The sequence below is a fragment of the Prionailurus viverrinus genome, chromosome B1, assembly GCF_022837055.1.
Source record: "Prionailurus viverrinus isolate Anna chromosome B1, UM_Priviv_1.0, whole genome shotgun sequence".
Taxonomy (NCBI): domain Eukaryota; kingdom Metazoa; phylum Chordata; class Mammalia; order Carnivora; family Felidae; genus Prionailurus; species Prionailurus viverrinus.
Window position 1 is genome coordinate 131,330,875 of NC_062564.1, and position 26,765 is coordinate 131,357,639.

The following is a 26,765-nucleotide window of genomic DNA, read 5'->3' on the forward strand; positions in this document are numbered from 1 at the left end:
TTATTCATTATCATTTCATTTTCCATAAGTACAATTTTCTTAGGTATATTTGAAAGTGTTTCAGGTACAAATTTTCATTATTCAGCAATAAGAGGACTTTAGTTCTAATTGCTTTGACAGCTTTGCTTTAAATCTTTCATATTCTCGGGGCGCCTGGGTGGCGCAGTCGGTTAAGCGTCCGACTTCAACCAGGTCACGATCTCGCGGTCCGGGAGTTCGAGCCCCGCGTCAGGCTCTGGGCTGATGGCTCAGAGCCTGGAGCCTGTTTCCGATTCTGTGTCTCCCTCTCTCTCTGCCCCTCCCCCGTTCATGCTCTGTCTCTCTCTGTCCTAAAAATAAATAAACGTTGAAAAAAAAAATTAAATCTTTCATATTCTCATTCATTCTAATCAATCAAGCAAGTCTTTGTCAACCCAGAGCATAGTTGTGGCATCTTTTATTGAATTATATGCTTTCCTTTTGTGAGGGAGAAAAAATAATAATCCAGTCAATAAGATTTTAATGATGGTATTTTAAATAAACTCCTACCACAAAACAATAAAAGAATACCAAAATGATGAGAAACATTGGATAAATACATTTGCTCATTTAACTAATAACAATTTAGGTTCTTCAACAGACCAGTTATTAAAGCCATCTCTCCATCAGTGCTAAAACTATGCACTGCATCAAATAGGTTTTCTATAAAGATATTTACATCCACTAAAGCTGGCTCACTTAGTGAGATACTGGTTTTTCTTTTTAATAATTACAGTGTCCTATACATGAAAAGATCATGGTAGTCAGCACTGGTTTTAACAACATAATGCTTATTACATTCAGGACATTGACAGGGATGATGAAGATGAATGGAGTATAATTAGAAATAAATGTCTATGTTCAGAATGCTTCACAAGCTGGTAATGATCTTAAAAATATCTGAGTTTCTACACATATACAACTGGTCACAAATCATGCATCTCTTTTATTTAAAGTAGCGTAGCAAGAGGCAAGATTGATGACATGTGTCTCCACTAATGACTAGGTAAGAATTTACTAGAAATGTGTGAAACCCCACATTTTCCCCATATCTGCAACTTTCATTACTGTAGGTCCCTTTGCAACAAGAAAAGAAAAATAAATTTTAACACAGACTAAATATTGATTTTTATTCCTTTGGAAAATTGAACACAGCTCAGATAGTCAGCATAAATACTGGTGATTTCAGATTTTCTTTTATCATATTGCCCCCTCTATAAAATTTCTATTTTACACGAGAAAACATAAGGTGATCAATTTTAAGTATGATATAGACAACTAAGAAAAATATGTTGATCTGCTTTCCACTCTATTGGATGTTTCTATTTTTCCTGCATCACTAAATATTTCAGCAAAGTTCCTAATAATTTCACAATCAATAGGTTTGTCATAATAAAAATTTCAGCTAAGAACAAGCCTATTTCTGATTTTAAAAAATTATCTAAACATATTTCATTGTTCAGTTGATTATAAACAGCATTTCTAAAATTGTCAAATAGAGAACAAAGTTATTCCTGAATTTATTTACAATTTCAATTAGTTACTTCTCTTTGCCAAATATGGACACATTTTTTTAGGATTACTAAATGCTGGGCTACACTAAAAGAACATCAGACATGTATCTACTAATTCACTTGCTCTAAGTTATTTCTTACTTTATACTGGGTTAATAGCACTACCTCCAAAATGAAGGTCAAGGGTACTCTTTAGTTACCAATGAAATAGAAGTACACAATTTCACCAATATCAGAGTCCCACTATTTTTTGAAAGGGGCACCAAATGGCATGGCCTTATAATAAAAAAATATGCAAATGTTTATGAAGAAAACCTATAGTTAGGCTCCATGTCTACACAACAAAGTAGTTAAAAGCACAGATTATGTGCCCTAACTCACAGATTAAGCCCTGCTCTACTACTGTCTGTATGAACATGGGCTATTTACTTCACATCTCTAACCCCTCAATGTCCTCATCTGTAAAATAAGGAAAACATCACCTACTCCATCAGGTTATTGTGAGGACTGAGTTAGTATGTGTAAAATTCTTAGAACTGGCTGTTGAATCCTAAATCCTATTAGCTATTACCTGCAGTTAGTAATAACTATCACTGGATTTCTGAAATAGATGCCATAAGAAGCAAAGATAAAGTTCTTACAAAATCAAAATAACTTGGGGTGCCTAGGTGGCTTGGTCGGTTAAATGTCTGACTTAGCTCAGATCATGATCTCGCAGTTTGTGAGTTTGACCCCGTCATCAGGTTCTGTGCTGACAGTTCAGAACCTGGATGGAGCCTACTTCAGATTCTGTGTCTCCCTCTCTCTCTGCCCCTCCCCTGCTCATACTCTGTCTTTCTCTCTCTCAAAAATAAACATTAAGAAAAATTGTTTTCAATCAATATACCTTTCACATTCTAAAATACATTTCGTTACTTACATATTTTATCAAGGATATGATCTATGTGTAAAACAAAACATCTGGAAAGGTGTCAAGAAATCAAAAGACAATATTCCTATTCTTATGCCCTAATGGGGCAAAGCAGACATACAGAGGAGTTTCTGTTAGAGGTCCTGCTTCATAGCACAAAAGAATGTGATAGAGAAAAGAACGGTTTAGATAAAGCCAGAGGCACTAGTGAAAAGTGAGATCACAGGTGGAGCACCTGGGTGGCTCTGAGGGTTGAACGTTGACTTCGGATGTTGGGCACGGGGCTCTACACTGACAGTTCAGAGCCTGGATGGAGCCTGCTTCAGATTCTGTGTCTCCCTCTCTCTCTCTCTGCCCCTTCCCCGCTCACACTCTGTCCCTCTCCCTCAAAAATAAAAATTAAATAAATAAGTAAAAGTGAGATCACAGGAAATACATTTCCAATCCTCAAGTATGTCTACTGTAAAAACAAAATCAAAATCAAAATACCTGTCCTACTGTAAGGCTCAAATGAGATAGAGGCTCAAATGGAAAAGTCGATCATAGCCTAAAACCTCTCCTGAGAAATGTTGTGGTTGTGGCTGTTTACTGTAGGTAGATACGTCCCTATCTCTCTGATTAAAAAACCCTTTACTCCATGACCAGAAGCACATCTGTATCAACACTGCACTGTAAAATCTACATTTTCTATGCATTCCATTGTACTTTTTTTTTTTTAACTATGTGGTCAACCCAAGTATACTAACCATGCAAAAGATTTGTAATTTTTTTTATTCTGACTGAATATGTATAAGAGACTAGTACTGGGTTTTTCAAAGTAAATCCATGGACACTCCAGGAGATCTACAAACTAGTGGAACTTACAAACACTATTTTTATTTTGTTTATATACCAAGTTTATTTGGGGGAAAAAAGAAGGACCATTAATTTTCTCAACGTACAAAAAGTGCCTGTTAATTCAAAAAGTTAAATTACTAAAACTCCCTCTTGAAACAACCTTCTACTAAATTATCTGGCTCAAAATTAATCACATTCTAACTTACATAAGGTCAAAATCTTAAGCAATACTATTTTTTTTCTTTTAATAAAGTCATATTAACATAGCCAATGGAATGGCATTTCTGTTTTCCAATATAAACACAAAATTTGGGGCAACTGCATGGCTTAGTGGGTTAAGCGTCTGACTCTTGATCTCAGTTCAGGTCTTGATCTCAAGGCCATGAGTTCAAGCCCCTCATTGGGCTCTGTGCTGTGTGTGGAGACTACTTATAAATCAATTAATCAATCATTTTAAAAGTTTGTTTACTGATGTATCTATCACTTTCAAACGTGAAATAATTTTGTCAAGGAAATTTTCTAGGATTTTAACTCTTTTGCTTCCACAATACATTGAATTCTTCAATTACTACTAGTTTGAGGTATGCATTTAATAAAATTATTTTCCAGAATAATTATTCTGAATAACTACAGTAGCCTCTTAGGTGCTTGAATATTGCCAAAATTACTTTTTTCCCCCTTTCTTTTTCTTTTTTAATTGATGTATAGTCGACACACAATATTACACTAGTTTCAGGTGGCCAATATTGCTTTCATATCTATAGGTATTAGATGCCTAGGCATTAGGTACAGATATTATTATTTTAATAAACCACAAATAATTTCTGGCTTGTAAAGTTCCTTTAACAGTGGAATGCTTTGATATAAGCAGTTAAATAAGAACAAATGAAATTACATCTTATTCCAGCACACACAAGCTAAGCAGTCACTGACATATTAATTTTTCTGTGCCTCCATTTTTACAGATATGAGAGTTAAAAACAACCTATCTCACAATGTTGTTCTGAGAATAAAACAAGACCATGAAAGCGGAGCCCTCAGCACTGTGCTCTGCATGTAAAAAGTACTCAAAAGCTGTTAAATTTTTTAAACTTTTAAACAAGTTTTGAAAATAAAGTAGCAAATAAATAAATCTCTGAATAGAACTAAATTAATAAATAACAAAATAGAAGTAATAATCTAATCAAAAGAAACACTATGTTTTAACTTCATAACTTGAGATCATGAAAATGAGTATTTAATTTTATACATTACTTTTACAAGGATATGTTAGTGTCTTAAAAGGAAAAATTTGTGTGTGTTGTTAGAGATTAATAGCAGCATTAATGCAGATTTGACAAGTCAAATACATGACAGAATGGCCACAGCGATGCCACATCCCGAAGGTAAGGAAAATTGATCATCTAGTGAAATGCTTTCCAAAGCATGCTGTTCTGGCAGACATATTGCTCTTTGGATAAATAATCACCAACTATGAAGATATCTCATGAACATTATTTGGTAACATCAAAATTGGCCAATTTCACTAACAAAAGTTAACAAATTATCAATACTAATCTAAATCTTCCAACACTACCTCCCTCTTTTATTATTTGACTCAGATCTTTCTGGTGATCTATTCTTTGAAACAAGTACAAGCTGCCAAACCAAAGTTACCAGGAATCAGAATGATGGTAACTGTTTTTCCAGGAGAAATCAGGTAGTAATTTTATAAGACAAATGATTTTAAGAAAAAAAGAAAAAATCTCCAAAGCATGTCCTCTACATTTATTAAATTCATACATGAGAAAAAACATAATATAGGAAAAGTATTATTAAAAAAAGTATTATTTTACACTCTATAAAAATTTAAAGACACTTCACATATGAAATATTCTTCTAATCTTCTACTCTTACACTGTAGATTAAAATTCTACATCTGTGCTATATAAATTTGGTTCCATTTTTCAAAAAACTAGAAATACAAGAATACAAAAAATGAGATTACAGAATTATTATCAAAAGAATAACAGTATTTATCTCACTTGTTCTTGTTCACTACTTTAGGTGGATATTTTACTTTGAAACATTTTTCTCACTGAAAATTTATTTTCTGTGCATGTCTTGAGGGGGTAAGAATGTTGCTTCCTGGATGCCTAATACCAGTTAGCTTTCAACAAATGCCAACTACAAAGCTATATAATAGTGGTTCACAGATTATTTCAAGAAATCTGTGACTTCTTTCATCATTTGTCAATGTTACAAGAAAAAAAATGCATCCCATGAAATGCCTATGATTGTATGTATCATCCTAATATGAAAACTCTGGTCATATTTTTCATTTTTATAATCTGTAGAATTTTATTTTTATTGTACATATTAACCAAGAATGATAAGCATGAGCTCCAGAGTTAAAATTTTCCAAAGGATGAAGACATGGCAAATGCAAAATAAAGTTTTTGATTATGAGACACTTCACAAATAGAAAATAATTTAGTCAGATCATGAAACATCTATATCATCTTTAAAACAATGACTGCATACAGATCATATCCCTCTAAAAGTTTAGACATTAGTAATCAGTTCCTAAAACCACAGATTATGATTTTAAAAAATAAAATCACTGTTAGCTCAATGGATACTGAGATGCTAAATACAGAGTCAGCCCAAGTCTACGGACAATGTGAATTTAAATATGAGGGCAGAGCATAATATTGAAGAGAGTACAGCAATGAACTTTTATGTTAAAGGCAAGAACATATAACATCAAACTACAGTTATTATTTCTCTTGCCCTTCCTAATTTTATTTTCTAATGTAACTCTTTAATTATTTAAGTGTTATTTTGATTATGTGGCATTCTACATTCACTTACTTGGAGTTACCCTATGCATAAAAAATGATGCATTTTGTTTGTTAAATTGGAAAGGTGCTCTACTCTCAGATTTTGGTTTGAAATCTAATTGGGGACTACGAGGCCAGAATATTTTAAAGGTAGAAGGTAACAAAAGGGTAGGATTAGCATTTCAAATGTCATCTAAAAAGCAAATAAAATTATTTTTTAATATATGTCTATTACTTGATAACTGGAAGTTTATTGGCCAGTCGTTTCTTCTCAAAATTATACATAGTGTGAACAGATTTACTAAAAGAAACATAATAATGCTTCTAAAACTTTGTAGAAATATTACTCAAGTAGTAATAAATTTGGATGAGCTGACCCCTTTGGCTGATTTTTATTATGTTAGATAATAACAGCTTGTTTATTGGATGATACAAAAAAGCATATAACTGATCAAAATGAATAAATAGAACATTTGAATTCACAAAGGGAAACTAAGCCTTAGAAGAAAATACTTTGAATGAAATTTTTCCACAGGCATACTACTTAGTAATTACAAGTCTGAATTTCTGAAATTGGTTGCATTTAATTGTGGTGTACAGAAAGTATAAAAATCCTATGTGAGAAATTGTATTCTCTAAGCACTCCAAATAGCCAGGATCACCTAAGAATCCAGTTGGCATTTCATGCCCTAAGTGATAACTAGACATGCAGGTTATAATTATATTCTACTATTTCATCACTGCTTTTTCCTCACTACTTAAGCTTTTCCTCAGCAGCTTCGCTATGCGCATTCACTAAATCGGAGTCCACATTCACAAACACTTCTAACATCTATCCAAGGCAGTGGCAGTAAAGTAATTATTAACAGTTGGTAGTGGGATGAATGTCACAAGAGGTAAACAGTGATCCACATGTACCTGACATAATGATGTTTCACTTAAAATAACCTAGCCACCTACAAGTCATATTAAATGGGCAACAACATGGTGTCATCCACAAGGCTTGAAATTAGAATTCCATCAATACTAAGGGTAGCCTTCCACAATAAGTTTGCCCTAGCAAAACTGTGAACATCACCTAGCAATAGCTTCACCAGGAAAAGTGTGGGAGCAAGTTCACGGAAGCTGTGAGCTATACTAAAGTAAAATTTCAAAATATAAATCACAACTGTCAAGTTTCAGAGCAAAAAAAACAAGAGATGGAACAACCTGACAAGTATTTTCTACCTTCCACTTTAAAAAAGGATATCTTACAGCCTCACTGCCAAAGTAGTCCTATAAGCAATGGGTACACAGTTTGGGAGGATTCAGTATGAAAAGAATTTACAGTTCCCTCACATGTATTAAGGATGTCAGCAAGCCAAAAGCAAACACGGGAACTAAGGCACAGCTCAGGGTGAGTGACTGTGGACAATTCACAACCTCTCTGAGCCTCAGTTTATTCCTCTATAAAATGAATGTCCTTTTATTTTATATTAAATTTAGCAGCTAATACAACTCCTTTCCAATCTGATTTTTTCCTCCCTCCCCAGAAGAAATTTCTTCCAAAGATTTGGTACACAACATGAATTTTTATCCACATGCATTTTTATACATATTATATATTTATACACAATATGTAATTTTGATTTGCATGTTTAAGACTAATATAAATGGTTTTAAACTTTAATAAATGTTTTTTTGTGAAGTCATTAAAATTGCTACCACTTATTCACTATTTTTAAAAATGCTGCATTGAAGTTTTTAAAACTGTATTTAATGTATATTCACGTATTCTGGTGCATAAGTACAAAATTTTCTTTAATGTAAAACCTAAGACTAGAACTGCTTGACCACTGATTCTTCATATATTCAACTTTACTACATGTTACCAAAAGGATTTTATAATGATTTACAATTTCACAAGAAATTATATATATTCTATTTTATATATTTGTATATATTATTAGAATATAATTGTATATATTCTAAATATAACAATACTCTGCCCCACCAAAACTCAGTAGTGTCAAACTTTTTCTTTTGCCATTATGAGTGCTATGAAACAACATTCCACCATTTTAATGTGCATTTACCTATTAATAAGATCGAGTATATTTTCATGTTTATTTTCCAGAGAGTTTCCTCTCTTATGAGATTCCAGTTCATATATTTTAATCTATTTTTTTTCTATTGGGCAGGTGGTCCTACTATTGTTGGGTTATTGGCTTTCCTTATATATTCTGGGTACTTAACTAGTTATATTTATTGCAAATATTTTCTTCTTATCTGTTACTTGCCTTTGATGCTCAGATATTCTTAATTTTAATTAAAAAATATCAGTAGTTTCCTCAAAAATTGTCAATTACTTCTTTTAGGTTTTTGCTTTTAGAACCTTGTGCAAGTTATCTTTCTCTACTCAAAGCTAATAAAAATGCCATTCTATATGTTCTTCTCTACACTTTCAGGTTTTGTGCTTTTTTTTTTAATTTTTGATTTCTGTAAGATATAGACACAAATTCTAGGGCCTAATATACTTTGCTGTCTATAATGGATGCAATAAAAATTTATAAAACAAATATAAAAACCACAAACTTCCACAAATTCACACACCACCAGGAAATGTGGGCTAACAAAAGTGATATGGATAGAAAGAAAAAAAAAACTGACTCATTCTGGGAATACTCAAAGTTTAGTTGTTAAAAAAAAAAGAAGGAAAGGAAAATTTCATTTATCCTTTCATTCATTCATGCAACTAAAACTCACTAAAACCTACTTGCTAAACATATAGAAATGAGATTATAGACTGAATTTATAATATATAGTAATACCTGCTGTATGTGTGTATATGTATTTGCGTATGTTTACGTGCTTGCCGGAAAATGAGAATACAATGATGGGAAAAAACAAACATGATCTCCGTTCTCATAGAACTTATAGTCTAAGAAAAGGAAATAATTATAAAGTTACAGCTATCTTAAGTGCTATGAAAGAAAAGTGTATAGGGGCGCCTGGGTGGCTCAGTTGGTTGAAAGGTTGAACATCTGACACTTGGTTTTGGCTTAGGTGATGATCCCAGGGTCCTGGGATTGAACTCCACGCTGAGTGTGGATTCTCCCTTCTCCCCTAAGATTCTTTCTATCCCTCTCTCCCTGATTCATGCTGTCAGAGAAAGAAAGAAAGAAAGAAAGAAAGAAAGAAAGAAAGAAAGAAAGAAAGAAAGAGAAAGAAAAAAGAAAAGAAGCTAAGAGCTTAGAATAATATAAATTATTATTTATAATGATGTTTGAGTTTAGACATGAAGTTTGGGAAGACACTGGGTAAATAAAGCAGGAATGGAAGAGCATTCCAGGCAGAGGGAGGAACATGACAAAGGTCACAGTTACTTTTTTTGTCTCTCTTCATCCTCACCTACTGAGCTAAGCGATAAAAACACCATCTTACAGGATTTTTACTAAGTCTCCTTTGTACTCAAAAGTGAACCCTGTTCATTGTTCAAAGATCCAACATTGGTACTAGTGTCTGGCACAGAGTGGATGTTCAATAAATATTGAGAAGCAAAATGGTTCAACTCCTGCTTTGCAACATATGTGTTCATTCTGAAAAACTAGACAGTAACAGAGCTTATATCCCCAAAAATAGGGCTTGGCAGAAACACCCAAAATCTATGCAACTTATGACACAAAGTTCTAAACAAAACCATAACAGTTTTTTTATAAAAATATTTTATGAAAGGATATGTAAAGTTCCTAATAAAAAACTACAGGAAATGCATAAACTTCTTCCCTTTTTAGAAAAAAAGATGAAAGTAGATTTGTGAGAAGGATATCCCTCTATTGTATTTTGCATGTGCCTGCATTAGTATACACTCGGAATTCACTTATAATTACTTGGTAAAGATAAATACGAATACACTATGAAAAAAAAATCACACATGAACCAACTCCAACATTTTAGTAACATAATTCCCATATTTACCCATCATGTAGGAGCTAATTCATACTACAGAAAATGCATTGTAGCAGAACAGACTGTACTTAATTTTCTGGTGCCAACTAGATACTGCTCACACCTCAGAGTGTAGCAAAGGAAACTCCCCAGGCAGGTTAAAGTCGTCATGGAAGGTTTCATGGAGTAGACCTGTAATGACAGCTGAGATTTGCATAAACAGAAAGGATTAAATGCATATGCTGTGTGAGGGTGCTCTAAGTTACTTGACCTTAACAAAGTGGAAGATCTATGTTTGGATTAGCAAGGTGTGGTGAGTTTACAGAGGGCTGAAAAGCCAAGCAGACAAGTTCATATTCATTGAAGAAGGAAATAGAAACAAAGTGCAGTTTTGAAATAAGAAAGCACCAGGAGAAACACTCATTTAGGGACAGTAAAGAAAATGTTTATTGCTCTATGCTACATGAAGAGTAAGATTGCCAATAAATCATGACAGTCCACTTGTCAGACCTGTTTCAGTATATACTGAATCATCTTTGCACAAGTTGAGTACAAATGCAAATCTTCTAATGTGCTAAAATGAATCTATGTATAGCCAACATTGTCTAAATGAAATTGACCTGCAGTGAGCAAGCATACCTTTCATAATCCAATTTTACATATGAGTCATCCTTAAATTAATAAGCATAATAACTTGGCATATTAACCCGACATGGATTTTGTTTTAGGTTGCTCATGGGGAAAATGACACTTAATTGACAAGGTTGAAAAGTAGTTTCACTCTTCAAATTTACTTATCACACAAGCATCTAATATACATGTGACTCTTCCACTAAAATTAACACACTTAAAATATACAGCCTCCATCATTCATTTTCTTTAAAGTATTCAACTGCTTGGCACCGCCTCTTGCACGTAAGACATCCTTTATAAATAATTACAAAATTAATAAGGAACAAATGAATTATGACCTCTGTCTACAAATGCCAATATTTGATCAATGGTAAAGTATCTCTGGCCAAAGGAAAACATGTATACTACATCAACTTATCATATAAACCAGAAAGGGCTTTTTAACATAACATCCCTCCTGCTCTGTGATGGCTAAACTGTATGTGTCATTTTGGCTTAGCTAGGGTACCCAGCTGTTTTGTCAAATACTAGTTTAGATGTTGCTGTGAAAATATTTTTTTAGACGTGATTAATATCTACAACCATTTGACTTTAAGTAAAGCAGACTGCCTTCAAAAATGTGCATGGTCTCACCCAATCAGCTGAAGTCTTAAAAGCAACAACTGAAGCTTCTTGGAGAAAAAAAAAAAATTCTACCTCAAACTATAACATAAAAATGCTACTTGAGTTCCTAGCCTGCTGGCCTGCCTTACAGACTTCATATTTTCCACCCTCTACAATCACATGAGCTAATTCTTTAAAATAAATCTTATTGCAGATAAATGACATAGGTATATGCACTATTGGTTCTGGTGTTTTAGGGGTTTGCTTTGTTTGGTGGGTTGTTTTTGGTTTTATTTGTTGGTTTGTTTGTTTGTTTTGCAAAGCAATGACTAACCTCTCCCTCTTAAAAAAAAAAAAACTAAATTCACCTGCATTATTAAAAGAAATTTATAAAGACAGATCCCATTATAAGAAATTACATTACTCTATACATACACATACTTAACAAAGATTGATGCAAGTGTTTTGGCTTAACGTCAAAAAAATTCTAGTAAAAAATTTTTAATTCAGGAATATTTGTACAGACTCTTAAACTGGTTTTGATGGGGATGTGAACTTCATCACCTTCTTTTACTGAAGAAGAAGAATGTAACCACAGCATCTTTTCCTGACCATACTCTAAATCGGAAGCAATCACCACTTTTGGTTACCAAGGAGTCCTAGTCTTGAATGAGTGCTGAGGATTCCTGTGGTGGCACTTACACAATACAAATGATTTGCATGATTGCTAAAACCTATCCCTTTCTCCTAACAGTTTCATTATAAAGCAACTAACCATGAGCACACATCATACTCACTCCTGAAATAGTTTTAAGGCAGCTTTTCTTATAGATTAAAATACTTTTTATAGGAATATTTCATCTCTAGTATTACTAAAAAAATGGCTGTAGTGGTCTTCAATCCATAAAATTAATAATGATCATATTATTTAGCATAATTCTAAATATTCAGCAAAGAAATTATTAATTTTCCAAACTATGAGTTCATTTAGGGTGGGTCCAGAAAACTGTTGCTTTACTCAATTTTGTTTTTCTTTTAACACTTTTAAATCCATTCTTTTAAATCTAAGTTATTTTAGGAGGTCCTGGGTGGCTCAGTCAGTTAAGTGTCCGACTTCAGCTCAGGTCATAACCTCACCCAGTTCATGAGTTCAAGCCCCAAGTCTGGCTCTGTGCTGACAGCTCAGAGCCTGGAATCTGCTTCTGATTCTGTGTCTCCCTCTCTCTGTCCTTCCTCCTCCTTCCCTCCCTCCCTCCCTCCCTCCCTTTCTCTCTTAAAAATAAAACATTTTTAAAAGGTTTTAAAGGGGCGCCTGGGTGGCGCAGTCGGTTAAGCGGTTAAGCGTCCGACTTCAGCCAGGTCACGATCTCGCGGTCCGTGAGTTCGAGCCCCGCGTCGGGCTCTGGGCTGATGGCTCAGAGCCTGGAGCCTGTTTCCTGTTCTGATTCTTGTCTCCCTCTCTCTCTGCCCCTCCCCTGTTCATGCTCTGTCTCTCTCTGTCCCAAAAATAAATAAACGTTGAAAAAATAAAAAAATAAAAATAAATAAAAATAAAAGGTTTTAAAAATAAATCTAAGTTATTTTGAATCTATAATATTTCTGTGAGTTCTGTAACTAGGTTCCCAAGGGGGAAAAAATCACTAAGAAATGTAGTTTTCTTTTACTGCTTCATAACTGAAACATTCCTTCTGACAATAGGTGTGGGGGGGAGGGAGGGGGAGAAAGAGAAACACATGACATATAGGATAGTATATATATTCCAAAAACATGAAAAACAGAACTATAAAGTGGGGTCTGTCTTTATAAATTTCTTTTAATCATGCAGGTGATTTTAGGGGTTTTGTTTGTTTGTTTATTTGTTTCTTTTTTCCTCTATGAATAGACCACACAACCATTTCCTATGGTTCATGGCCTTGAAATACAGGAAATTTCTGACCAAAGGAAAAACTGGTACCTAAACTATCCTTGAAATATTCTTATGAGGGAAGATATATACAGGCACATAATTTACCAACATCACGTAAAGTGATCAGCAAGTCATTACAAAAACCAGTGACAGGATGTCTTAAGTTAAATAAACGTTTTTCAAAGTGATGTAGTCATTTACTGACGTGATGGGACATTCACAGCAATGCTATGTGCAGGGGTGGAGTAATGGAAACAAGTACACTTACTCTTTATGGCAGTCCAGGAGATCACTAGGGTGGCTACAAAAAAAAAAAGAAAAGAAGTCTACTAACTTCCATTCTCAGCATGGACCAAGGGTATTATGGGTACTGTAACTGGAAACTAAACTGTAAGCTTCAGGAGGAGAGAAACTATACACATCTCATTAACCAATATATACACAGGTCCTAATAACATCTGTTTACTGAATAAAAGAATTCTGTCACCTTCATGTGGCCTCAGATTTTCAGACGTTTCAAAATACAGATCTAGGCTATGGGATGTGAGAGAAGATTCCATATTCCAGGGCCTTGGAAAGTAAATGTGGAGTGGATGTTTTGGATTGTGGTTTCAGGAAGTGACAAATCAGAGTCTCCTTTGACCCCATTCTCTTTATCAGCCTTTGTTACTTGCTTCCTTAAACCTTGCTAATCCCCTGTGGCATATAGGACCATACTTACTAGAGTTCTCCCAGTCCTTTTATTTTTTTCCCCCAAGACTTTTAGCCATTTTAAGTTACTCAATTCCAAGTTAAGAACAAATATTCAGTCAATGAAAAAGCTATGACGAGCAATATTCAAAGTGAGCCTGGATAGTGGCTAGAACAGGAAGTAGTTCACATAGATGGACAAAATTTAAGTCACTCTTAAGCAGTATTCATTCATTTACCAATACTAAGGCTCTTCATATCACTGATTTAGACCAGCTGCTTGGAAAAAAACAGTAAAATACAAAATTCCTGCCCTCACAGAGCTCACAATCTAATAGGCATAAAACACAAGCAAGCAGTGAATTGTGAAACTTTAAATGGAAATCTGACACCCAGAAGAGGCTTCTTGCATAGGACTGCAGCAGGTGTACTTGAATTTACATTTGAACTGAGCTTTGAAGGGCCCACTTGAATAAACCAAACAATGGCAGGCTAGTAACTCCAAGTGAATGATGTAGTGTCTGCAAAGGCAGGCTCTAGGATTAACAAAACAAAACCAACAAAATATTTTGCACAATTTTGCGAGAGGATTTCAGCGGAAGCCTAGTACCGTGGATAGCTCCCGTGTCACAAAGGTGACTAGAGAGACAAGGACAGCACATTGGAACAGGGACTGGAGGACCTTCAGAACTTCACAATTAGCAATCTGCCCTATATTCAAATTAAAACTCTTTGGCTTTTAAAATACCTAATTCATTCATGTCCTGCATAGATCTCTGGGGCTTTGTGCTTTCTGTATCATCATCCAATGAACTCAGGTTCATTGCTCCTCCCTCATAAATATGACAGGTGGCAATCCCTTCCTTCTCTTACTAAAAAGTTAGCACTGCTTCAGAGTTTCAAACAGTTCTTGGACCTGGGACACTCACAATTCCCACAGGGATGCTTCACATTACACTGTCTCTCTAATCAACTTAGACCATCCTACTGTAGAGCCCTTTATCCTTGCAGAAACTGCACTGGTGTTGATGAAGAAGGTACATCCTCAATATCACCACACTTACACCTGGCATTACACTATAGGAAATACCTCTCAAAGTTAATTTTAGCAACAATGTCACTATAAATATACACGCTTGTTATGTACAAATTTCTAATGATTTTTTTAATGGCCCAATTTCATAATCTGTATTTTTTTACGTTTATTTTTGAGAGAGAGAGAGAGAGAGAGAGAGAGAGAGACAGAGTGTAAGTGGGGGAGGGGCAGACAGAGAGGGAGACAGAATCTGAAGCAGGCTCCAGGCTCTGAGCTGTCAGCACAGAGCCTGATGTGGGGTTTGAATCCATGAAGCATGAGATCATGATCTAAGCCAAAGTCAGATGCTTAACTGACTGAGCCACCCAGGTGTCCCAGTAATCTATATTTTTATAAATACTCCTACAGGAGGTGCATACTAATGTTCGAGTAGCTCACTTATTAATGAATACTTTTAGTGTTCCTGGGTCTGTGTACATATGGATACAATACTAACAAAGCAAAGTCAAATGAGGATGCTTCAGCTATCTTCCCAGTAGTTAAAATCCTTTGAAAATTTAGGAATCCTGATGTACAGACCCATCAGTTTTGTTATCCATAAAATATTTTGAAATATTTTACTAAATATGTTACTCTTATCTGCATTTCTAATATTGAACTTGAACTATTTTCTTCCTTTTCCTAACTTTGTCATCTGACATTTTGTATACTCTGTATGCTTTCCCCCTTTCAAGCTTTTCTTGAATATCCTAGTGAATACTATGTGTTAGAAAACATCACTCACTAAACATATTTCATACAGTCAGATTTAATGCATTGGTAATTTGTTTCTAAAAGAGAATTGCCTAGAATTAGAATGCTAAGGCCTACATTTGCTTTACTTCTGCCATACCTTTATTCACATTTGTTTGGTTTTATTTGTAAACCTGATATAGGTTTGTGATATGTTGCTTGCTGCTATTGCCCAAAACAAACAAGAAAAGCCACACATATGACAATAATAACTCATTAGCAGAAGCACAATATTTAACTATTTCCAGGAAAAAGTTAATTGCAGGGAATGGAAACATATGAAACATGACATGTTAATGTGAACTCGGTTGATATAGGGAAGGTATAATGTCACTAAGACTCTTAGAAGATTTGAATAAGGGTACTAGTACACCTGGCCTAACAAATACTTCTTGAACACAGGGATACTGCTAGTTTTCATTAACGAATAAGGAAAATCAGAGAACATATCATACCATCGGCAGTATGCTTCTTCAGCTGTTATCACAAATGTATCATATACAAATAAGTTTATGAAGAATGGAGAAGAGTCAGATCACACTGAAATTAACAACTGACTAGAAAAAAAGGCAAACCCTGAAGAATTCATATGTACATTCTACATATCTTTAAAAGCACATCACATTTGGGTACAAAACAAGACGTGGAAGAATGTGTATTTCATTTGTTACAGATTAAGCTATTCAGGAACTTTAGGAAGCCCAGGAGGTGCATTATTTTTAAAATGGAGTGACTGATACATAATAAGCATTTACAAAATGTTTCTTGTCAATGATGATGAATGAGGTAGCTCTATTGTGAGACAGAGCCGGGTAAAGGAAGATTACATGTAGTAAAATGAGGTGATGGTCTTGTGATGGTCAGAACCTTGTAATAGACTGGCACTAAGGTCTATAGTGCAATAGAGGCACTATAGAGACTCAGCTGTAAATACTTCTAAGAAGTCCAACCAGCATGAGTATCTGAGAGCATGGCAATATGCCATAAATAATTGACTTCATGGAAGTCCAAAAGTGAGTATTGGAAATGAAGCATACCTTTAAGAGCTGGTAATGTTTAGAGATCTGGAAAAGTGATATTTTGGGGACAGTCTGCCGGCCCACAAAACTCAGGAAAGGAGGTAGTGTTACAGACAGGATCTCAGTCTTTAAAGAAGGCTCCACTGAGAGAAAGGCCTTGCTCAAATGCTAAGAGAAATGGTGACAATGGGTAAATTTATCAACATTACCAGAAAAATATTCAGTGAGACCTCAGTTTCAGTTATAAGAAAGAAGCATTACTATAAATATGCTATAATATTAGAGCTGGGCATCAAGGGAGGCTTGATGTTAAGACCCAAAGTGTTGGGTTAGAAACCAGTCAATCTTCCTACTACACAGAAAGATTAGTCCTGAATCAAGAGCATGACTGAGGCTTCAGTTAATGATTAAATGATTCCGGCAGCAGAAAACGAGTTCTGACAAAAGCTACAAAATAGGCTGTAAGTGAAATACTCATTTAAACTACCAATTTTTTTTTCTTCATGTTGGTATGCATCTACATTTACTCATGTTATTGACTGATTAAAACACGTTGTAAAATACCTAACTTTGTTAGAGTCAGTCTAGTAAGAGGGCTTCAGAATAACCAAACTCAACCCTTTAATTGTCCATGGACTTCTACAGAATCAGCCTTTAAATATTTCCTTTGCTACAAACATTTGAACATTAATTAAACCCACATTTAAATAAATGATTTGCAAGCTGAAAGCCAAAAGAAACTGATACTACCCTGTGATCATATTTCCAAGGAAATATGAGTAAGGTACTCAAAGCTGTGTCAACCTTTTCAGAAGATAAGCTGTATATCACCAAATATAGAGAATATCTGATGTTTGAATATCAGTGCATAAAGGCACTCAGTCTTCAAATTATACTTGTTTACATCTCAAATTTTTATTAGCTAATTGGGAGATTCGGACAAGAGGGGAGTAAGAGACTCGTCACTGAATGGCACTGAGGGTACATAGTAACAGTATTGAAAAACACAATAAGAAGATGGGAGCTTCAGCCTTGCAAGTGCTCCATCACTTGTTCAATCACCCAAAAAGCAACAACAGTTGGTGATGCCACCATCACTGAAGAGGGTGGCAACAGCATAGGTAATGCACAGACAGTGCTGAGTCCTAAGTTAAATCAGGAATAAAGAGAAGATACACTCCATCACATTCTCTGTCTACTGGTTTCATGATTTTTACATCATTGTAATTAAAAAAATAGTTTGGTTTAGGGGCGCCTGGGTGGCTCAGTCGTTTAAGCATCCAGCTCTTGATTTCAGCTCAGGTCATGGCCTCACATTTTGTGAGTCCAAGCCCTGTATCGGGCTCTGCACTGACAGCACTAGGCCTGCTTGGGATTTTGTCTCCCTGCCCCTACCCCACTCTCTCACTCTCTCTCATGATAAATAATTAGACTTTAAAAAAATTTTTAAAAACAGTTTGGTTTAGATAGCTTCGCAGAGCATAGAACAGAAACTCAGTTTCCTCATCTCTAAAACATATACAAAAACAACTTATAATGTTAGAAGAAATAAATGGCATAATGCATATAAAGTGCCTATCATGTGGACATGCTCAGCACATTAGAGCCATTGTTGTTGTTAATAAAATATAACTCATCATTTGCAAAACAGAAAGGAAAGCAATACCTACATTTACATAGGTCTTAGGACTCCCTATATTTTAAAATCTTTTTTAAAGTGTCTTTCTTTGGAAAATCATAAAACATCTTACCCAACCAATACGTGTTGGGCATCTACTGTGTGTTAATCCCTGATAACATAATATTGAACCAATCTCATAAATACACATAAAATACTGCAGTAAGTGCCACAAGGTAGAGGAATACAGAACTCAAACAATATATAACAGAAAAACTGATGTAGCAAAGGAGGCCAAGGAAGGTTTCCTGAGGGAAGGGTTGGTTGAGCACATACATAACTGTAAAAGAGAAAAAGGATGAGGGAGAGAAAGAGACAGAGGCAGGGAGGGAGGGAGAGAAGGAGGAGAGAAAGAGGGATACTAAAAGAGTTACAAGATGTGAACACATATATCTTTAATCTTGGAAATAAAAAACAGAGATGTGGTCTAAAATTTATTCCAGCATTAAGACTTTGAGAACATTCCACATGTGTGATGCTATTGTTGTGCAGCTGTTATCTTACAGAGAAAGATGAGTATTACATTCCAAGTCCAAAACTATCAATAAGAGTCAACAAGATTAAACTGAAAATGGTCAAACTCTGTACATTGTACATATTTTTGTGACTACAAATAAGGCCCAGCCTGAGGGCTTGAGGGTCCAGTTAAGTTCTACACTTTTTACATTGTTTCCCCAATCAACACTAAATATATGCACAAGAATTAGAAACTCATTTAATTTTTTAAATATAGAAATACATATGCATATACATAAAGACAGAAATCTTCTGATGGAGGGTGTAATACTTTTCAGATCTAAATAGTTAAACCTTAGTTATCTCTAACAGCTAAGGAAAGTATTTAGCTACAAAACAGGCAGAAGACAAAGACTTCAAGTTTCACTATAAAATACTCTAGGTCAGTAGTTCTCAAATTTTAAAGTGCTTACAAATCACACTGAAGAACCCACCTGAGAATTTCAGATTCAATCATCTGGGGTTTGGCATTTTTTGAGAACTACTGCTCTAGGTTAAGAATTTGCCATTAGATAATAAGATGTTTCTTTTTAAATGGCCTTTAAATTTTATATTGGTATCAGACAACAGTGACAGTTCAAAATTTTTAATTTAGCTGAATTAAAGTTTAAAAATTATTTAATGCAGTATACATATGCAAAAGCAAAAGCGATATTTTAAGTTAATCTAGGTAGAGGGACAGGCATTTGGTCAAATATGCTGAATCTGCCAGTGATGAAAGCAGAAATCTTTCTTAAAAAATATAATATCATACCACAGATGCTATTGAACTTTCAACCACCACCTTTTTTTTTCTTTTTTTTTTTTTTTTGGCCATTTTATTCAGCCCACATGAAAACAACTTAAAATGCAATGCAGTGATTTAAAAATAAGAAGTAATAACAATATCTTGGTACTATATCAATTGCAGTTTAAATTGTTCAGGTTTATATTTTTATGTTACATTTAGTTTAAGCCACATATTGAAGAATGTTTCATTAGAGTGTTTTTTATCAAGCTCCCCATCTTTTCTCACTGTTTCCCCCACCTCAGATTTCATGTGTTATTGTTAACTGACACACTTGCATAGTGAAGATTACATTTCTGATAATATTTCTCAATATAAAGCAAACAGATCTCACCACTACCCAATAGGGAAATAATGCAGGAGCTGTCAGTCATTCAGTAGGAGAGATTACATTATCAAAGTGATACACCTGTGACATATAGTCTAAAACCAAACTCAAAAGAAACCAATTAATAGATAGGCCAGTTTGTACTGTTACTATGTTGGAAATCATCTCATTCCTACATGAATATGAAATTGGCAATTTAATAGGCTTTTCGCTTTTGTAATAATTCTTATCTAGTCACTGTCAACAAAATATATATGTGAAAATCTTTTAATCCACCTAATCTGAAAGTAATTCTGTTATCTATTGAAAGTCATATCTAATATTTGTACTATTTCTTTACTGTCACCATAACATACTTCTAAGGTGTCATATTGAAAAGACAGGCTCAAAGTCAATTCAGATGTTTCCTCTTGAGTTCTTAAAATGGGGAAATGTATTTTAAACAGCTTTATGTTTGTACAAAAACATATATACAAAAAAAAAAAGCTAAGTTCCGAATGCTTAGAGACAGGACCTGTTCCTATTATTAATACCATCTATTTACAAGAAGTTTAAAAAATCTTTAAAATCACTACAATTCTAAAATTATTCCCCACAAACCCTACATCCTAGCTCTATATCCATGGAAAATAATGTAAAGATATATTAACTATAATGTGAATGCATCCTAATAACTTTAAAACAAAAGTATTACAGAAAATGTCATTTAATAGATTGCATATTTTATATAAAGAAAAAAATATTAAGCATTCAGTGAATGCTCACTACTACTATAACTGTTCTTTTACGTATCTCATTCTTTTTTTTCTTTAGAAAAAATCTAAGGAGAGTTGGTTAAGGATGTACCTCAAACCCCTAACTATAAAGAGGTTATACCTGATATCTTGTTACTAATACCAAGTTCAACACTTTCATGTGATGTGGTATTTTTAAATATTTACGGTAAATATTCTCTACAAGTATATGTTGAGCATTTTGTTCATTCAAAGGCAATAAAAAATCAAAAAGTTGTCCTCTTAGGTACAGAAATTCAATTAATTTCAAGAATAGAGTGTATAGAATGTTGTACATCAAAAACCAATTCACCCTGCCCTTCACACAACTAATTCAACCACTTTGCAATATATAAATCTATTTCAAAACAAACTTATTTCCCCTTACGTCTTGAATTGTTTTCTAAAATTCTAGGAGACTTCCATCATACACCTTACGGTTTTATCGACAAGCCATGAATCCGATTTATCCCTTAAGACCAAGACCAAACAAATCTTACCTACCCCTGAAGCCCTTCAGAAAAAAACCAGTATGAAATGTTATCGTCATGCTCTGATTTCCTGCAGTCCTTGTTAGACATGCAATCTCTTACTGTCATGGATTGTTAACTTTGTTCAAACACGTGCATCAGATTCATCCCAACTGGAGAGTAAGCTCCTGAAGGGCAGGGAGGAAGTCTGATGTTCCTCCACAATGCCTAGATAGTACCTTGCACAAGCCAAGTCAATTATTATGAGTACTATGTTGATAAATTTGATGTAAATTAATATTCTATAGTATAAATAATACATCATTAAACTAATAAACAGTTGCTGATTCTCTGACAGCATCAAAGAACAAAATATTCATAACTTTTTAATGATTGTAGTAATATAATTCATCAAGTACATTTTAAAATTCCCCATCATTTCTACATTCCAGTGATTCAGGAAAGTTAAGGTAGCAAACCTCAGAATAAGGCACTCAGTCTAAGTTCTAATGTCAAATATAAAACTGCACAGATTCCAATGTTGAAAGTATATTTATTTTTGAAGTAATCTCTATACCCAACATGGGGTAGAGATCCCCGGCCCAGATCAAAAGTCACATGCTCTATGGACTGGCACTGAGCCAGCGAGGCACTTCAAAAATGTATTTTAAACCAACAGGAATCTAACTAAATTAAAATAACAAATCCTTAACTCTGCTTTGTTTTCAAAATGAACAGGACTGTTAAGGAAAGCTACTTTCACACTTAGCAACAACAACAACCAACAACAGTTGGCATGTTTCCATCAAAATAAACTCCTTAATTAATATCAAATGAAGACAAATCACTCTGACAATAGGTTGACCACTTAACTACTCTTTCTTCTCTGTGAAATTAATGAAGGAGTGGTTGGAATTTCAATGTTTTAAAAACACTGGGCTTGGCAGGCGCTTAGAAACATCGCAATTTAAAATGGTACAGATACCCTACTGTCCTACTCTCTGTCACGACCCAGTGTTAGGTTCAATGAAAGCACAGGTTCCTACTTCTAAAAACAAACATAAATTTGCTAAAGCATTATTGGTAGATACTGTTCCAAGTCCTCTCTAAGCTTCAAGTTACGTCTTTGGAATCTCTACTGATTATAAAGCAAATAGAAAAAGAAACCGAAACAAATTGTGTTGCCGTCTAGATTCATAATATTTTAGGTATTTTCTAAATAGGTAGTCCTTAATCAGTAGTGATCGATATAAACTCACCCAGGTGTCTGCTTCTCTTTCCTTTCCAAGGCTTTTAATAAAACCAGCTTTACAGTAAAATGTGTGAGCATTATTTTGAATAGCCTTTCTTAAGGGTAGACATGGAGAAAATGTGTTACATTTCAGTGGGAAGGCATTCAACTGTAAAGATACGAAAAATGAAAGCTGTTGAAACCAAGTAGGTACTTTGTGTCTTGTGGGTCCTAGTGATGGCCTTAAGAGATAAGACAAGTGGACAACAAGTACGTAAGAACATTAAAGGCCCAGAGATCGGACTTCTAAGAAACATTTTTTTTTTCTACCTGTAAAAAAAACAAGTGATTTCTGACTTCACTTCATATTCCAAGTCCCACGAGAGTGGGAAAAAAAGCAGAACTGCTTCTAATTCTAAGAAAGAAGAGGACAAATGGAAGAAACGACAGAGGGAGGAAGAGGAGAGAGAAGGGGGTAGGGAGAAAGAGGCTCAGGATACACTAAAGGAAACCCCGAGAAATTTCACAACTCTTTGCCATAAATAGCCTTTCTTCTCACTCTGGATACCTCCTCCTTTACATCAGCAAGCTCAGCCTCCACGCGCAGAGAAGCACCATTCACAAATCCCTCCGTCACCCTATCGCGCAACCCTACCCCTTGATGGCACCGCCTGTACGAATCCCTGGGACACAAGCCAAAAGCTGAGGGGGCCCAAGGGTTTCACCTGAAGGCTGATTATCTTTTCAGGTGAGCCAAAGCATTGATTAGTCAGGAGCGCGAACACACACGAATGGGCGCGCGCGCGCACACGCACGCACACACACACACACACACACACACACACACACATACACACACCCCTCCCCGCAGCCCTTGACGCGCCACCACAAAGCGATTTGTTCACACTAAGTCGCTGCCGTTCCTGCCTCCGCGGGGGAAGGTCTCGCCTCCAAGCCAGGAAGCCGGCGCCTGAGGACACGCAGGCAGAGGCGAGAGGCGGTCCCGACTCGGGCACTGCGGCTCCGCCGGGAGCCCCCGGGCTCCCCGCCCGCCCCCCTCCCCCTCTACGGCGCCGCCCCCGCCCCGGCGCCCGCAGCCCGGGGAGCCAGCGCTGGCCGACCGCCCCTACCTGCGGGACGCGAGCGGCGAGGGAGGGGAGCGGCCCGGAACCTGCGCCAACTCTTGCTTCTTCGGCCGGCCGCGCTCTGCATCGCCCCGGAGCGGCGGCCGCCGCCACCCGGAGCAGAACGCTCAGGAGCGCGGAGGAAAAGGCCACGCAGCGCGCGAGGAGTCGCGGGCCGCCAGCGAGCTAGCCCGTCCGCCCCCCGCCCACCCTGCCTGAAAGGCCAGGTCTCCGCGCCGCGCACGCCGGGCCCGGCGCCGGCGCCCCGGGCCTGGGCGGGGGCTGCTCCAGGGCGGCCCCGGGCACGGCGCGGTCACCTGCCCGGCAGTCACCCCGCGTCCGCCGGGGGCTGGCCCCAGCGCAGCAGCGACGCAACACGCGACCCTCCGGGCGCGGGGGCACCGAGGGCGTTACTACCTTGAAGGGCTCCGCGCCGCTTGTTAAGGCTCCTCCTGGGCACTCAGGAATGTGTGTCTTCGGGGCACGGGGGTGTCTTTCCTGGTCCCCCTCCTCTGCCCTCCCTCCCCTCTCGGCTGTTGGGCTCCTTCTCTCCACTCCAGTTGCAGAGTCGAGCTGTGTTTTTTTAATAATCCTCCTTCTCCTGCCTGCGCCAGCAGAGCTGCTCTGCCTGAGCCACCGCTTCCCAGTCAGTCATGTTGTTGAGAGAGAGAGAGAGGGAGAGAGAGAGAGAGAGAGAGAGAGAGAGAGAGAGACGGATTGGCAGTCGGTCGGCGACTATTTGCGGTGAGAGAGAGAAGAGCAGAGCCAGAGGAGGGCAGGGGAGGGACGTGGGGAGGCGCTTCCAAGTGTGTGAGTGCGCGGAGTGTGACTGTGTGGGGAGCGCCGGGGCCACCTCCACGGCAGGCCGCGCTCCCCGACTGCGAGGAGGGCGGCGGCGAGCGCGGCCTTTATAGGGAGGGATTGGCGGGGCGGGGGGGGAACGCTGAGCGGGGAGGGGGCTTTGAGGGCGGCGCCCAGCCAACTGCGTCTGCTGGTTACCACGCACGCATACTCATACATTAACGCGCGCACACCCACGGCTGGCCCGTTGCTGAGTTTTCATTTTAAGGGAAGCCTTTTCCGACCGCGCTGACTTGGCTTTCCCCTTAGCCCATCCTTGTGCGTGAGTCCAAGTGCTTTTGGCAGTTCAAATCAGGAGAAGGGGGAGTCTGAGGCAATGCGAAGGGACCTCGGGGATGCTGAAAATGCACTGTATCTTTTCTCTCTCCAGACCACCAGTTACCTTCTTTCTCTTCCACCTATCAGGGAGGAAATTATAAGGTTCTTTCTCCCCTTTTCCTTCTCTGGTAACCTATTCACATCCTGACGCGTCTCTTCACTCCTTGGCATCAAGGAAAGAAACCTGACTCCTTTCCTCTAAGCAAGTCACACTTCCCAGGAACCATTATTGACAGTACTCAGTTCTTCTGTAGGATAATGGAAGCATTGGGACTGCGACCTGGAGTGGTACTTGTGTTCCTACACCTAAGGTCATGGACACACGGGAATTACAAACAGAACCAGCTACCATTTTGATATCATTTGACTGATGGCCCCTAGAGAAAATTTTCCGGTTTATAGACGGGGAAGATTTCAGATGCATGGTGCTATTGCTTACCTGATTTATTTCTCCAGATTCTTTCTCCCATTGTATTGCCTCATTTCCTTTTGGGTTTGCACTGGGTCCTGAACTCTTTCCCATCCATGCCCCTCTTTATCTCCACTCCTATATATTTATGTCTGGCAGACAATACAGCAGATGAAGTGTATTTAACTGTGTGTGCATGTGTGTGTGTAGGAAACATTTTTTAACCCATTCTGTTGGCATGTAGACAGATGATACATCTCCAGTGTTAAGTTTGTACACCTGACATTACCTCCCTAACTGGACTGCTGAACACTTTTGTGATCTCACGCAGTACTGTATTGAGAAAGAGCTTCTAGTAATCTAAATAATCTAACTGGCCACAATCTGCTGAAATATGAATATATTGGGTTATAAAAGCAAGGTGTGCTTTTTGAATGAGTATAATGTGTATTTTGGCATGGATACAGCTCTGATTTGGAGTGACAGCTATGGAAAATCCTTTTTCTCATAAATGTGACAAAAGATGGGGGCTAGAGGGTGGTGGAAAGGTTGACAACTCAGTGTCTATCAGTAGCTCATGGCCATTGCTATGTCCTCAAGTTTTTATCAAATGCTTGTCCATTATATATTTTCCATTGTATTATTTTTTTAATTTTTGTTAATGTTTATTTATCTTTAAGAGAGTGAGGGGAGGGGCAGAGAGAGAGGGAGAGAATCTGAAGCAGACTCCAGGCTCTGAGCTGTCAGCACAGAGCCCCACGCGGGGCTCAAACACAAGAGCCATGATATCATGACCTGAGCTCAAGTCAGACGTTTAACCAACTGAGCCACTCAGGTGCCCCTTTATTCTCCATTTTACCTTCTTCACTCTGATTTTCCCTCCCTAAAGTTTTTCCCTGTCTCATATAAAGAGTTTAGAGCCTGATAAAGTCCATTAAAAGTGGCTTAAGCGTATAATCAAGCAAGGTTGGGACCAGTGGATAAATAGATCAATAACATATAAATACAGGACATTTTAGCTCCTTTGATTAAACCTGGAAAATGGATGTACTAACAAAGGATGTTGAGATTTAATGTGTGTGTGCCCTGTGAAATTATAATTTCCTTAGTCTTACAGACCAGGAAAGTCAGGTTTGGGGAGGGTTGGTAGTTAACATTAGGTAACATACAGGTTAATTGATACAGCTGGAGCTCAACCTAAGTTGTCCCTACTCTACTGTCCATTCCACCTCCTATTCAGAACACCTGGTTTAGTTGGAAGACTTAATAGTTTCTTAGCTTTTGACAATTACGAAATAAGCTGATCTAAACCCTGTGGCATTTTCCTTCTACCTCCCTCCTACTTTTTCCAGTGCAAGAAGGGATTACAAAATTTATTTTTTAGAGTTAAACAAGGATTTTCAAAGTCTTAAGTACTTGGACTCATGAATGAAAAATGTTAGGAAACTTTTCTCCAAAGTCCTTATGAAAGGAATCCTGCTATCACTGCAAAGGAAAATTCTGCAGAAGACATATTCCTGGTCTGAACATTTACAGTTAGCCAGTAAAGATGTGTTTCTTTTT

General features: G+C 37.0%; 1 protein-coding gene across 3 annotated transcripts in view; it reads right to left on the minus strand.

Annotated features, from left to right (window-relative positions):
* CCSER1 (coiled-coil serine rich protein 1) overlaps window positions 1-24,483 on the minus strand; it is a 1,330,630-nt gene extending 1,306,147 nt beyond the window's left edge. For 2 of the 3 annotated variants that reach the window (XM_047856870.1, XM_047856872.1), the window contains exon 1: window positions 24,032-24,483. The gene's annotated coding sequence lies outside the window, so the exon portion shown is untranslated. Of the gene's footprint in view, window positions 1-23,395; window positions 23,453-24,031 lie in introns of those variants that run through there. The other variant, XM_047856871.1, reaches the window with a different exon arrangement.
* Window positions 24,484-26,765: the final 2,282 nt, after the last annotated feature.